The sequence below is a fragment of the Uranotaenia lowii genome, chromosome 1 (genome assembly GCF_029784155.1).
Source record: "Uranotaenia lowii strain MFRU-FL chromosome 1, ASM2978415v1, whole genome shotgun sequence".
Lineage (NCBI taxonomy): Eukaryota > Metazoa > Arthropoda > Insecta > Diptera > Culicidae > Uranotaenia > Uranotaenia lowii.
In genome coordinates this window covers 17,385,373-17,395,212 of record NC_073691.1, presented here as the reverse complement: position 1 = coordinate 17,395,212, position 9,840 = coordinate 17,385,373, and the positions used below count along the sequence as shown (strand labels likewise).

Below are 9,840 nucleotides of genomic sequence, written 5' to 3'. Positions count from 1 at the left end.
GGTTGGCGCTACGCAACAACTCTCCGTTTTATGAAATTATAGCCTATCGGACTTGCAACATCTTCTCTTCCGAGATTGTGGTACATTTCCTGACTTATAATTCCAATAGAAGCTAGGTCCCCCATTTCGTTGCCTCAGATTATAAAATCTCTTAAAGTGGAAAACCAGCCCCCACAGAATGTTGATGGTGCCCTGGCCGAACCCTGCGGACTGTGTAAGGAAGGGGGAAGGAATGTTAGTCAACGTTTACTTTACAGATAGATGCAGAGATCTCTACGACCCATCCATAAACGTGAGGAGGTTTTGGAGCATTGTTAGTTTATTTGGGAAGAGTGGACCCTGGGAGATGCTAGGCCAGCATTGCGGGTTATGAATTTGTCCTACACCTCCTATGCTCCTAATGTCTCCTACTGAGACTCCTATCACTGACTGAGGCATTTCGATATACATTTTTTAAATATAATTTAGAAAGAATAATTTATAACATTCTTTGAAAAATAAACTTAATTTGAGGGAAGAGGTAGTTATGAACCAATTAAACTGAAAATTAAATTCATTTAACTATTTATTCATTTTATTATATCAATTGAAATCAGATCTTTTTCCTATTTGTTGTTACTAATATATGTATTTATAATTTTAGAAACATTTATATTCAGGTAAAAACTTTAAAGTCATCCAAATATTTAAAATACTTTTCTACTGTTGGTTTTTAAAGCATACAAATAAATAGTTTTAATTTAATACCAACTCCAATATAATGTAATTAAATTCAAAAAGCTAAACAAACTAAAATGATTTTCTGATAATTTGGCAAATAATTTCAATTACTCTGTAGATCTTATATGTTTAAAATAAAGGGATAGCTTATCCTGAAAATTTAGTCAATCATAATGTAGTTTTTATCATAAATTTATTGAATTGGTTTTCCTTTTGTAAATCTAGCTGGGCCTCATTTTTTATACATAAACGTCACTAGGAATGCAGAACTAATATAAAATAAGGAGGAACGGTTAGTAAGATTAATGCGAAACAATTTATCATTTTTGAAATTATAAAAAAAATGGGATTGAACTGCCTGATCATTTTTAGATAAATATTAAATGCGCGAGCCTAAATTCATCAATAATCCAAACTTGAAGTATGAGTCATACAAAATAGATGTTTGGTCAAATAATCAAGTCGTGTTTATATCATAAGCCTTTTTAAGATAGGCATTTAGTTCAAATTTAGGTGTCTCTGACATTTACTAAGGTACTCGGATCGGTCTGGTTGACCACCGACCACAAATACAAAACCATGAATATGGAAAACTAATATGCATAACTAAAATGCTAATCTGATATCACCCCTTACTCCATTACCAGGGTCTCAGTTGTTTAATTATGACTGTTATACCGTTAAAGTTATTTGTCATTGATAACATCATTTTAGTAGAACATACCTTAAACTTATTTCAGAGGCCATCATTGTAAGTGTAAAATTATGGTTGACAAATGTTGTGCTTTTCGTTTCATGATATCTTTTTTAAGTTATGATTTCAAGAATGAACTAAATACACTATTGTGAAGTCTCAGAAACCAAAAGCTAATCAACAGAATAAGGCAATCAAGTAATTTAATCCTATTTTGAACCTGTTATCATTTTCTGGCAAAGGCTATAGATAGCATACAATATCAAAATATGATTTGGAAGATAGTACCTATACATCTTTTTCCCGTTTATATTTTGTTGGAATGAATGAAATGCTTTGCATTCTACTTTTTATTCTTGATCGACGATTTGGATCATTTGAAGTAGCATTTCCTTTTATAAAACAATATTGCTAGTTTTTAAGATAAAAACGATTGAAAAATAATGCTTAGAAGTTAAGTTAGTTAATTTGTTATAATCTAGTTAATTAAAAATAAATTTTTACACATTTTAGTTTGGTTATTGCACCAATTCAAATGAGATGAACACGAATTGTCGTTTACTGATCGTTTTTATCTAAATAAAACTCATTTCAGTATTCAAAATCTATCCTAGCAAATTGCATTATTGTACCAATTGAAAGCTGATGGGATTTTATCGTTTTTATGTACATAAAACTCCTCTAAACATGCAATACCTTTCTAGCGAAATTGAAACGAGCAGTTCTGGATAAAATACAAAAGCTCACAAACAACTTTGAATATAATATACTATAAGTGAGAATTATTACGATTACTTTCAACTACAATCTGCACAAGTATGTCTTAACTTCAGTTAACATATTTGGCAAGGAAAGAAAAGTGAATACTTAGCTTAGAATCCTTGACATCGTATTCGAACTCGGAGCTCAAAATCCATCTGGAGCCCACTGTCATCAGGCTGACCACCTTCCACATGCAATATTGCGTTCAATATTCGTAACGCACCAACACCAACATTTCACACAAAAAACATCAGATAATACTATTTTATATGAAATTTCACTATTTCCGACAACAATTAACCACCGCGCCTCGAACCACCCAGACGAAGGGAATTTATTCGGCATATTACACCACAAATCGACAGTTTCGAAACACCGTTTAAAGGAGAACCTGGATCGGTTCAAATTTCTTCATCTTGAAAAATTGCGATATTTTGTGACTGTACAAAATCTGATGGCAGGCGTCAACGAAAAGCTCGTCAATTTGGGCTAGTTTGACTGGAATCTTAACTAAGTATTTATTTTCGTCTTTAATACATTTTGAACTTCAAAAGAAAAATACTTTGATTTTTTTTTAATAACCAAATAATCGATTTACTCGTAATTTAATTGTTTGACCACTTTTTGATCAGAACATCCTTTATTATCCTGGATTCTTCATTTTGATTAACTATTTCAAAACCGAATTTGATAAATTAATCCCAGAAATAAATAATTTTGATTTTGGGAACAGATTAATCGATGGAATGTAAAAAACTTGTTTTGATTTTTTTCCAAAAACATTTTGGGCAAATCATTACCGTTATTTGAATTCTGTATGAGAATTGAGAGTGTTATTGTCGAATCTGAATCATTAACAGTCGAATTTGACAAAGTCCTATTACATCACCCTCAGGAGTTACAGTCAAAGTTAAAAAAATGCTTTGAAAAAACAGTATTTTGAATCTGACACATTGTAGGTTGGATAAAACGGTTCGCTGTCTTTGAAATAAAATTGTTGCAAGCCAAGATCTACAATTGTATCATAAATTATGATGGTTTCAGAAGTTGCTGAAGCTTTATAGAAAGCATATAGTGTTTTTTGTCGACAATTTTTGTTGATGCACGAGCATCAAAAAGTGCAATTTATCGCATCACCAACTTTTTTTGTGATTTTGCTCAGTGATAAATGAAACCATTTCCGTTTGAAATAAGCGGGGAAATTGATGAAACTAGCAGAATAATTCAAAATATGTACTCTTTTTCTATAAAACTAGCTTATTTCACTTAACGAAAAAAACGTTGAAAACATTTTTGCGAAAAATACTGTTTTTTCAAGGTTTTTTTTACTTTGACTGTAACTTCTAAAGGTGATGTAATAGGACTTTGACATATTCGACAAATTTATGTATTTTGATCCGATGAATAACTATGTCGAAGACATCAAACTCCTAATTTGAATAACAAAACGTTTGCATTTTTATCTCACTATCGGTAAAAAAAATTATACCATAATATGCTCCATGTAAAATTGAACAAAGTTGCTGAAGACACCAAATGTCTATCTTTTTATCCCTGGACGCTATTAATTTCGTACAGCTAGAGTGATGTTCTGCACCACTGTGGCATTGTTACTTTATAATTCTAAGGATTTCTCTTCTCGGTGTTTGTAATTTATATTTTCACCGATCCTTGTTTTTTATTTTCTAATTTTTAAACCATCACAAAAACTTAAAGTTTCCAGAAATTTTAAGTTTCATCGGTTTCTTTCACAGAAATGCTATAGCTTTTTTTAAATATTTTTTTTTATTTAACGAACATAATAAGCTCCACATCGCACTTTTTATCAACAAATGCTATCGGTCGTTTTGTTTTGATTCACCAGATTCGTTGCACTGTGCGCATGTGCCTGCAAAATCCTGTGAGTATAATGCCCATCATCCTTCCCCTTCGATTCAGTGGAGTTTCTGGGATACCCCAGCCCAAACCCCTTTTCGAAAGCCAAAAGAACACCGGGACAGAAACGAGTCATCCTTTTCGGCCTGGGTATCGTTCGAATCGGTGCATCTCCTTCCCACATCGATGTAAACATCGCGATAACAGCTGAGTTGGAGCTCTGGCGAACTGGTAAAATTTGTTCTCGGTAACAGAGCTTGTTAGTTCGAAAGGGAGCTTCGTGCCTGCGATTTGCGAACGGGAAAAACTCCGACTTCGACTTGGTTAGGTGAGGGCAGACACGTTTCGGGCTTTCAGTTTCCCTACGGCAGTCTGGCGAATCGGTCGCACAAACGAAAACGTGGTCTCGATACGCGCGGTTTTCAAAAAAGATTGAACTAGTTCTCCTGGCGAGGATGGCATGATGATGAATTCTTCTTTCTCCGGTTTCCGGTTCCGGTGGGCAGTTTTGTGTGCCGGTCGTTGTTGGTGAATCGATCTCGGAGGTCTGTCGCCACACCGTAGTGACCTCAGCTGGTTGACGTTTGTAAGTTTATTCGTTTGCTGGTGTTAGTGTAAAGTTTCGTTTTTAAATGACAGTGGTCCCAGATTGCTACCTTAGGGTCGACGCGAGTTTGGTTACGGTTTTGGTCTTTTCGAAAGGATTTTTTTCGAAACAAAATGGGATAACGGAACCTAGCCTTTGGTCAAAACAAAGCGTCTCTGATCCGGCTTTCTGATAAAGCCCCGATGAGAAACAACAAACGTGGACCGGTGATTTAAATTTAAATTGAATGAGAATATTAAGTATCCGGATCCAGAGAGCTTGTGTGTGTGGTCCTGTGGTGTTGTTGGTAATGAAATTTGTGGCTTTCTCCGTAGGGAGTCCAACCTCATAATGATGACCGGTGACCATCACGGGTGGCATAATAACGGTGATGATTTAGATGATGATCCTTGATGACCGGTGGCTCATCGCCGCAGTGTTAACTATTTTGCATTGCAAAATGTGACGAGCGTTTTTGGTTATTCAAAAAACCGGCATTGTGTTTTCCCGAAAAAAAAAAGAAAACTTATTTATGTTCGCTCGAATAAAACGTAATATCCACCTAAAGGAAAACCAAACCGGAAGTTCAAAAGACCGAGGAAATCCGAAATTTAATTAGGCTACACGTGAGCTTGTCTTATTATGTCTATGTGTGAGAAATGTGTAAATGACGGATGAATATTGAATCAACCGGCCCGTTTTTCCCCGTCTTGCATTCCGGATTTAGTGAAAGTGACGAACGAGAAAACAAGCGTTTGATCGAGTGCGTGACTGGCTCTCATTGTGAGGAAAATGCCTTTAGGCAGGTGCTAGGACCCGTTAAGGAGAAGAGGAAATTTGTGGTGTATACATTTAGGTGGAAATCGCCTCGTTAGCGCCCGCCCGCCTGTGAAGGCATAAATATCACTTTGGTGGGACTGCTAATCTCTCGGGTGAATTTGTTAACATGAACACGGAAGAAGGAATAAGTGATTGCGGCGCTGAAGGTGCTGATTTATGCAAACGAACATAAATGACTGCGAGACTTCAACGGAGTAACTTTAACAGGAAGGAAACATTAATAGGATCTTTCTGGTGAACTTTTGAATTTTTGTTTTGAATTTCTACCTGAATTCTAGCCAAGAATTCCTAATCTGTTTTTATCTTCCATCCGAATTTAAATATGAATCTGAATTCTGAATCTAAATTCTGAATCTGAATTCTGAATCTGAATTCTGAATCTGAATTCTGAATCTGAATTCTGAATCTGAATTCTGAATCTGAATTCTGAATCTGAATTCTGAATCTGAATTCTGAATCTGAATTCTGAATCTGAATTCTGAATCTGAATTCTGAATCTGAATTCTGAATCTGAATTCTGAATCTGAATTCTGAATCTTAATTCTGAATCTTAATTCTGAATCTTAATTCTGAATCTGAATTCTGAATCTGAATTCTGAATCTGAATTCTGAATCTGAATTCTGAATCGGAATTCTGAATCTGAATTCTGAATCTGAATTCTGAATCTGAATTCTGAATCTGAATTCTGAATCTGAATTCTGAATCTGAATTATGAATCTGAATTCTGAATTCTGAATCTGAATTCTGAATCTGAATTCTGAATCTGAATTCTGAATCTGAATTCTGAATCTGAATTCTGAATCTGAATTCTGAATCTGAATTCTGAATCTGAATTCTGAATCTGAATTCTGAATCTGAATTCTGAATCTGAATTCTGAATCTGAATTCTGAATCTGAATTCTGAATCTGAATTCTGAATCTGAATTCTGAATCTGAATTCTGAATCTGAATTCTGAATCTGAATTCTGAATCTGAATTCTGAATCTGAATTCTGAATCTGAATTCTGAATCTGAATTCTGAATCTGAATTCTGAATCTGAATTCTGAATCTGAATTCTGAATCTGAATTCTGAATCTGAATTCTGAATCTGAATTCTGAATCTGAATTCTGAATCTGAATTCTGAATCTGAATTCTGAATCTGAATTCTGAATCTGAATTCTGAATCTGAATTCTGAATCTGAATTCTGAATCTGAATTCTGAATCTGAATTCTGAATCTGAATTCTGAATCTGAATTCTGAATCTGAATTCTGAATCTGAATTCTGAATCTGAATTCTGAATCTGAATTCTGAATCTGAATTCTGAATCTGAATTCTGAATCTGAATTCTGAATCTGAATTCTGAATCTGAATTCTGAATCTGAATTCTGAATCTGAATTCTGAATCTGAATTCTGAATCTGAATTCTGAATCTGAATTCTGAATCTGAATTCTGAATCTGAATTCTGAATCTGAATTCTGAATCTGAATTCTGAATCTGAATTCTGAATCTGAATTCTGAATCTGAATTCTGAATCTGAATTCTGAATCTGAATTCTGAATCTGAATTCTGAATCTGAATTCTGAATCTGAATTCTGAATCTGAATTCTGAATCTGAATTCTGAATCTGAATTCTGAATCTGAATTCTGAATCTGAATTCTGAATCTGAATTCTGAATCTGAATTCTGAATCTGAATTCTGAATCTGAATTCTGAATCTGAATTCTGAATCTGAATTCTGAATCTGAATTCTGAATCTGAATTCTGAATCTGAATTCTGAATCTGAATTCTGAATCTGAATTCTGAATCTGAATTCTGAATCTGAATTCTGAATCTGAATCTGAATTCTGAATCTGAATTCTGAATCTGAATTGTAAATCTGAATCCTGAATCTGAATTCTGAATCTGAATTCTGAATCTGAATTCTGAATCTGAATTCTGAATCTGAATTCTGAATCTGAATTCTGAATCTGAATTCTGAATCTGAATTCTGAATCTGAATTCTGAATCTGAATTCTGAATCTGAATTCTGAATCTGAATTCTGAATCTGAATTCTGAATCTGAATTCTGAATCTGAATTCTGAATCTGAATTCTGAATCTGAATTCTGAATCTGAATTCTGAATCTGAATTCTGAATCTGAATTCTGAATCTGAATTCTGAATCTGAATTCTGAATCTGAATTCTGAATCTGAATTCTGAATCTGAATTCTGAATCTGAATTCTGAATCTGAATTCTGAATCTGAATTCTGAATCTGAATTCTGAATCTGAATTCTGAATCTGAATTCTGAATCTGAATTCTGAATCTGAATTCTGAATCTGAATTCTGAATCTGAATTCTGAATCTGAATTCTGAATCTGAATTCTGAATCTGAATTCTGAATCTGAATTCTGAATCTGAATTCTGAATCTGAATTCTGAATCTGAATTCTGAATCTGAATTCTGAATCTGAATTCTGAATCTGAATTCTGAATCTGAATTCTGAATCTGAATTCTGAATCTGAATTCTGAATCTGAATTCTGAATCTGAATTCTGAATCTGAATTCTGAATCTGAATTCTGAATCTGAATTCTGAATCTGAATTCTGAATCTGAATTCTGAATCTGAATTCTGAATCTGAATTCTGAATCTGAATTCTGAATCTGAATTCTGAATCTGAATTCTGAATCTGAATTCTAAATCTGAATTCTGAATCTGAATTCTGAATCTGAATTCTGAATCTGAATTCTGAATCTGAATTCTGAATCTGAATTCTGAATCTGAATTCTGAATTCTGAATCTGAATTCTGAATCTGAATTCTGAATCTGAATTCTGAATCTGAATTCTGAATCTGAATTCTGAATCTGAATTCTGAATCTGAATTCTGAATCTGAATTCTGAATCTGAATTCTGAATCTGAATTCTGAATCTGAATTCTGAATCTGAATTCTGAATCTGAATTCTGAATCTGAATTCTGAATCTGAATTCTGAATCTGAATTCTGAATCTGAATTCTGAATCTGAATTCTGAATCTGAATTCTGAATCTGAATTCTGAATCTGAATTCTGAATCTGAATTCTGAATCTGAATTCTAAATCTGAATTCTGAATCTGAATTCTGAATCTGAATTCTGAATCTGAATTCTGAATCTGAATTCTGAATCTGAATTCTGAATCTGAATTCTGAATCTGAATTCTGAATCTGAATTCTGAATTCTGAATCTGAATTCTGAATCTGAATTCTGAATCTGAATTCTGAATCTGAATTCTGAATCTGAATTCTGAATCTGAATTCTGAATCTGAATTGTAAATCTGAATCCTGAATCTGAATTCTGAATCTGAATTCTGAATCTGAGTTCTGAATCTGAATTCTGAATCTGAATTCTGAATCTGAATTCTGAATCTGAATTCTGAATCTGAATTCTGAATCTGAATTCTGAATCTGAATTCTGAATCTGAATTCTGAATCTGAATTCTGAATCTGAATTCTGAATCTGAATTCTGAATCTGAATTCTGAATCTGAATTCTGAATCTGAATTCTGAATCTGAATTCTGAATCTGAATTCTGAATCTGAATTCTGAATCTGAAATCTCAACCCCTCCCATATGGTTCTTGAAACTCAAAATTACAAATTTCTAATCAAATTTTGATGAACGACTTATATGATTCAAGTGTAACAATCTCGACCTTGAACGGATTTGCACGGAATTTGGATTGTCATTGGTAAAAAATCCTTATTCTAATCTTGATTTTGCATTTCAAAATTTTTTATTAGAAACTCATCATTTCGGAATGTGAAAAGAAAATATTCGAAATTAAAAATCGTTTAGAAGATTTGAAATTTGTAGTTTTAATTCTTAAGCTCATTTGGATCTAAAGAAAGTTTCATAATGATGATCCAGAATTGTAATTAAAATCTGAAACAGTTTCATCATTCGCAATTTTCATTCAGATTCACAAGTTAAATTTCGTATACATTCACATTGGAAGCCAAAGATATAGAATTAAAATAAGATAATTCTGGTTGAAATTCTGATCCAAATTTCGTTTTATGGCTCATGATTAGTAAGAACTTCAAAAGGTTCAAAATCGTTTTAAATTCGGAATTCATACTTAAAACTCAAAGGCAGTACTCATATTTGATATCAAAATTGAAAATTCAAATTCAGCTCGAAGTTTAGTTTTAAAATCAAGATTACAACATCTGAGATCAAAACGTGTGAGATTCTCATGGTTTTGATTGTGGATTCAAAATTAAAATTTTATATTTAATCAGAGTTAGTTTGGAACAAAAATCAAAAGAAACCACATAAAATAAATAAATTATTTATAATTATTTTTTTGTGGCCTAAGAACTTGTACTTTATATTCAAGTTAAAAGTCAACTGAGAAC

The 9,840-nt window shown here is 33.0% G+C and overlaps 1 protein-coding gene across 2 annotated transcripts in view; it reads left to right on the top strand.

Annotated features, from left to right (window-relative positions):
• The first annotated feature begins 4,421 nt into the window (after window positions 1-4,421).
• LOC129745129 (carbonic anhydrase-related protein 10) overlaps window positions 4,422-9,840 on the top strand; it is a 119,559-nt gene continuing 114,140 nt past the window's right edge. Inside the window, exon 1 of one of the 2 annotated variants that reach the window (XM_055738025.1) lies at window positions 4,422-4,637. The gene's annotated coding sequence lies outside the window, so the exon portion shown is untranslated. Of the gene's footprint in view, window positions 4,945-9,840 lie in introns of both variants that reach the window. The other variant, XM_055738033.1, reaches the window with a different exon arrangement.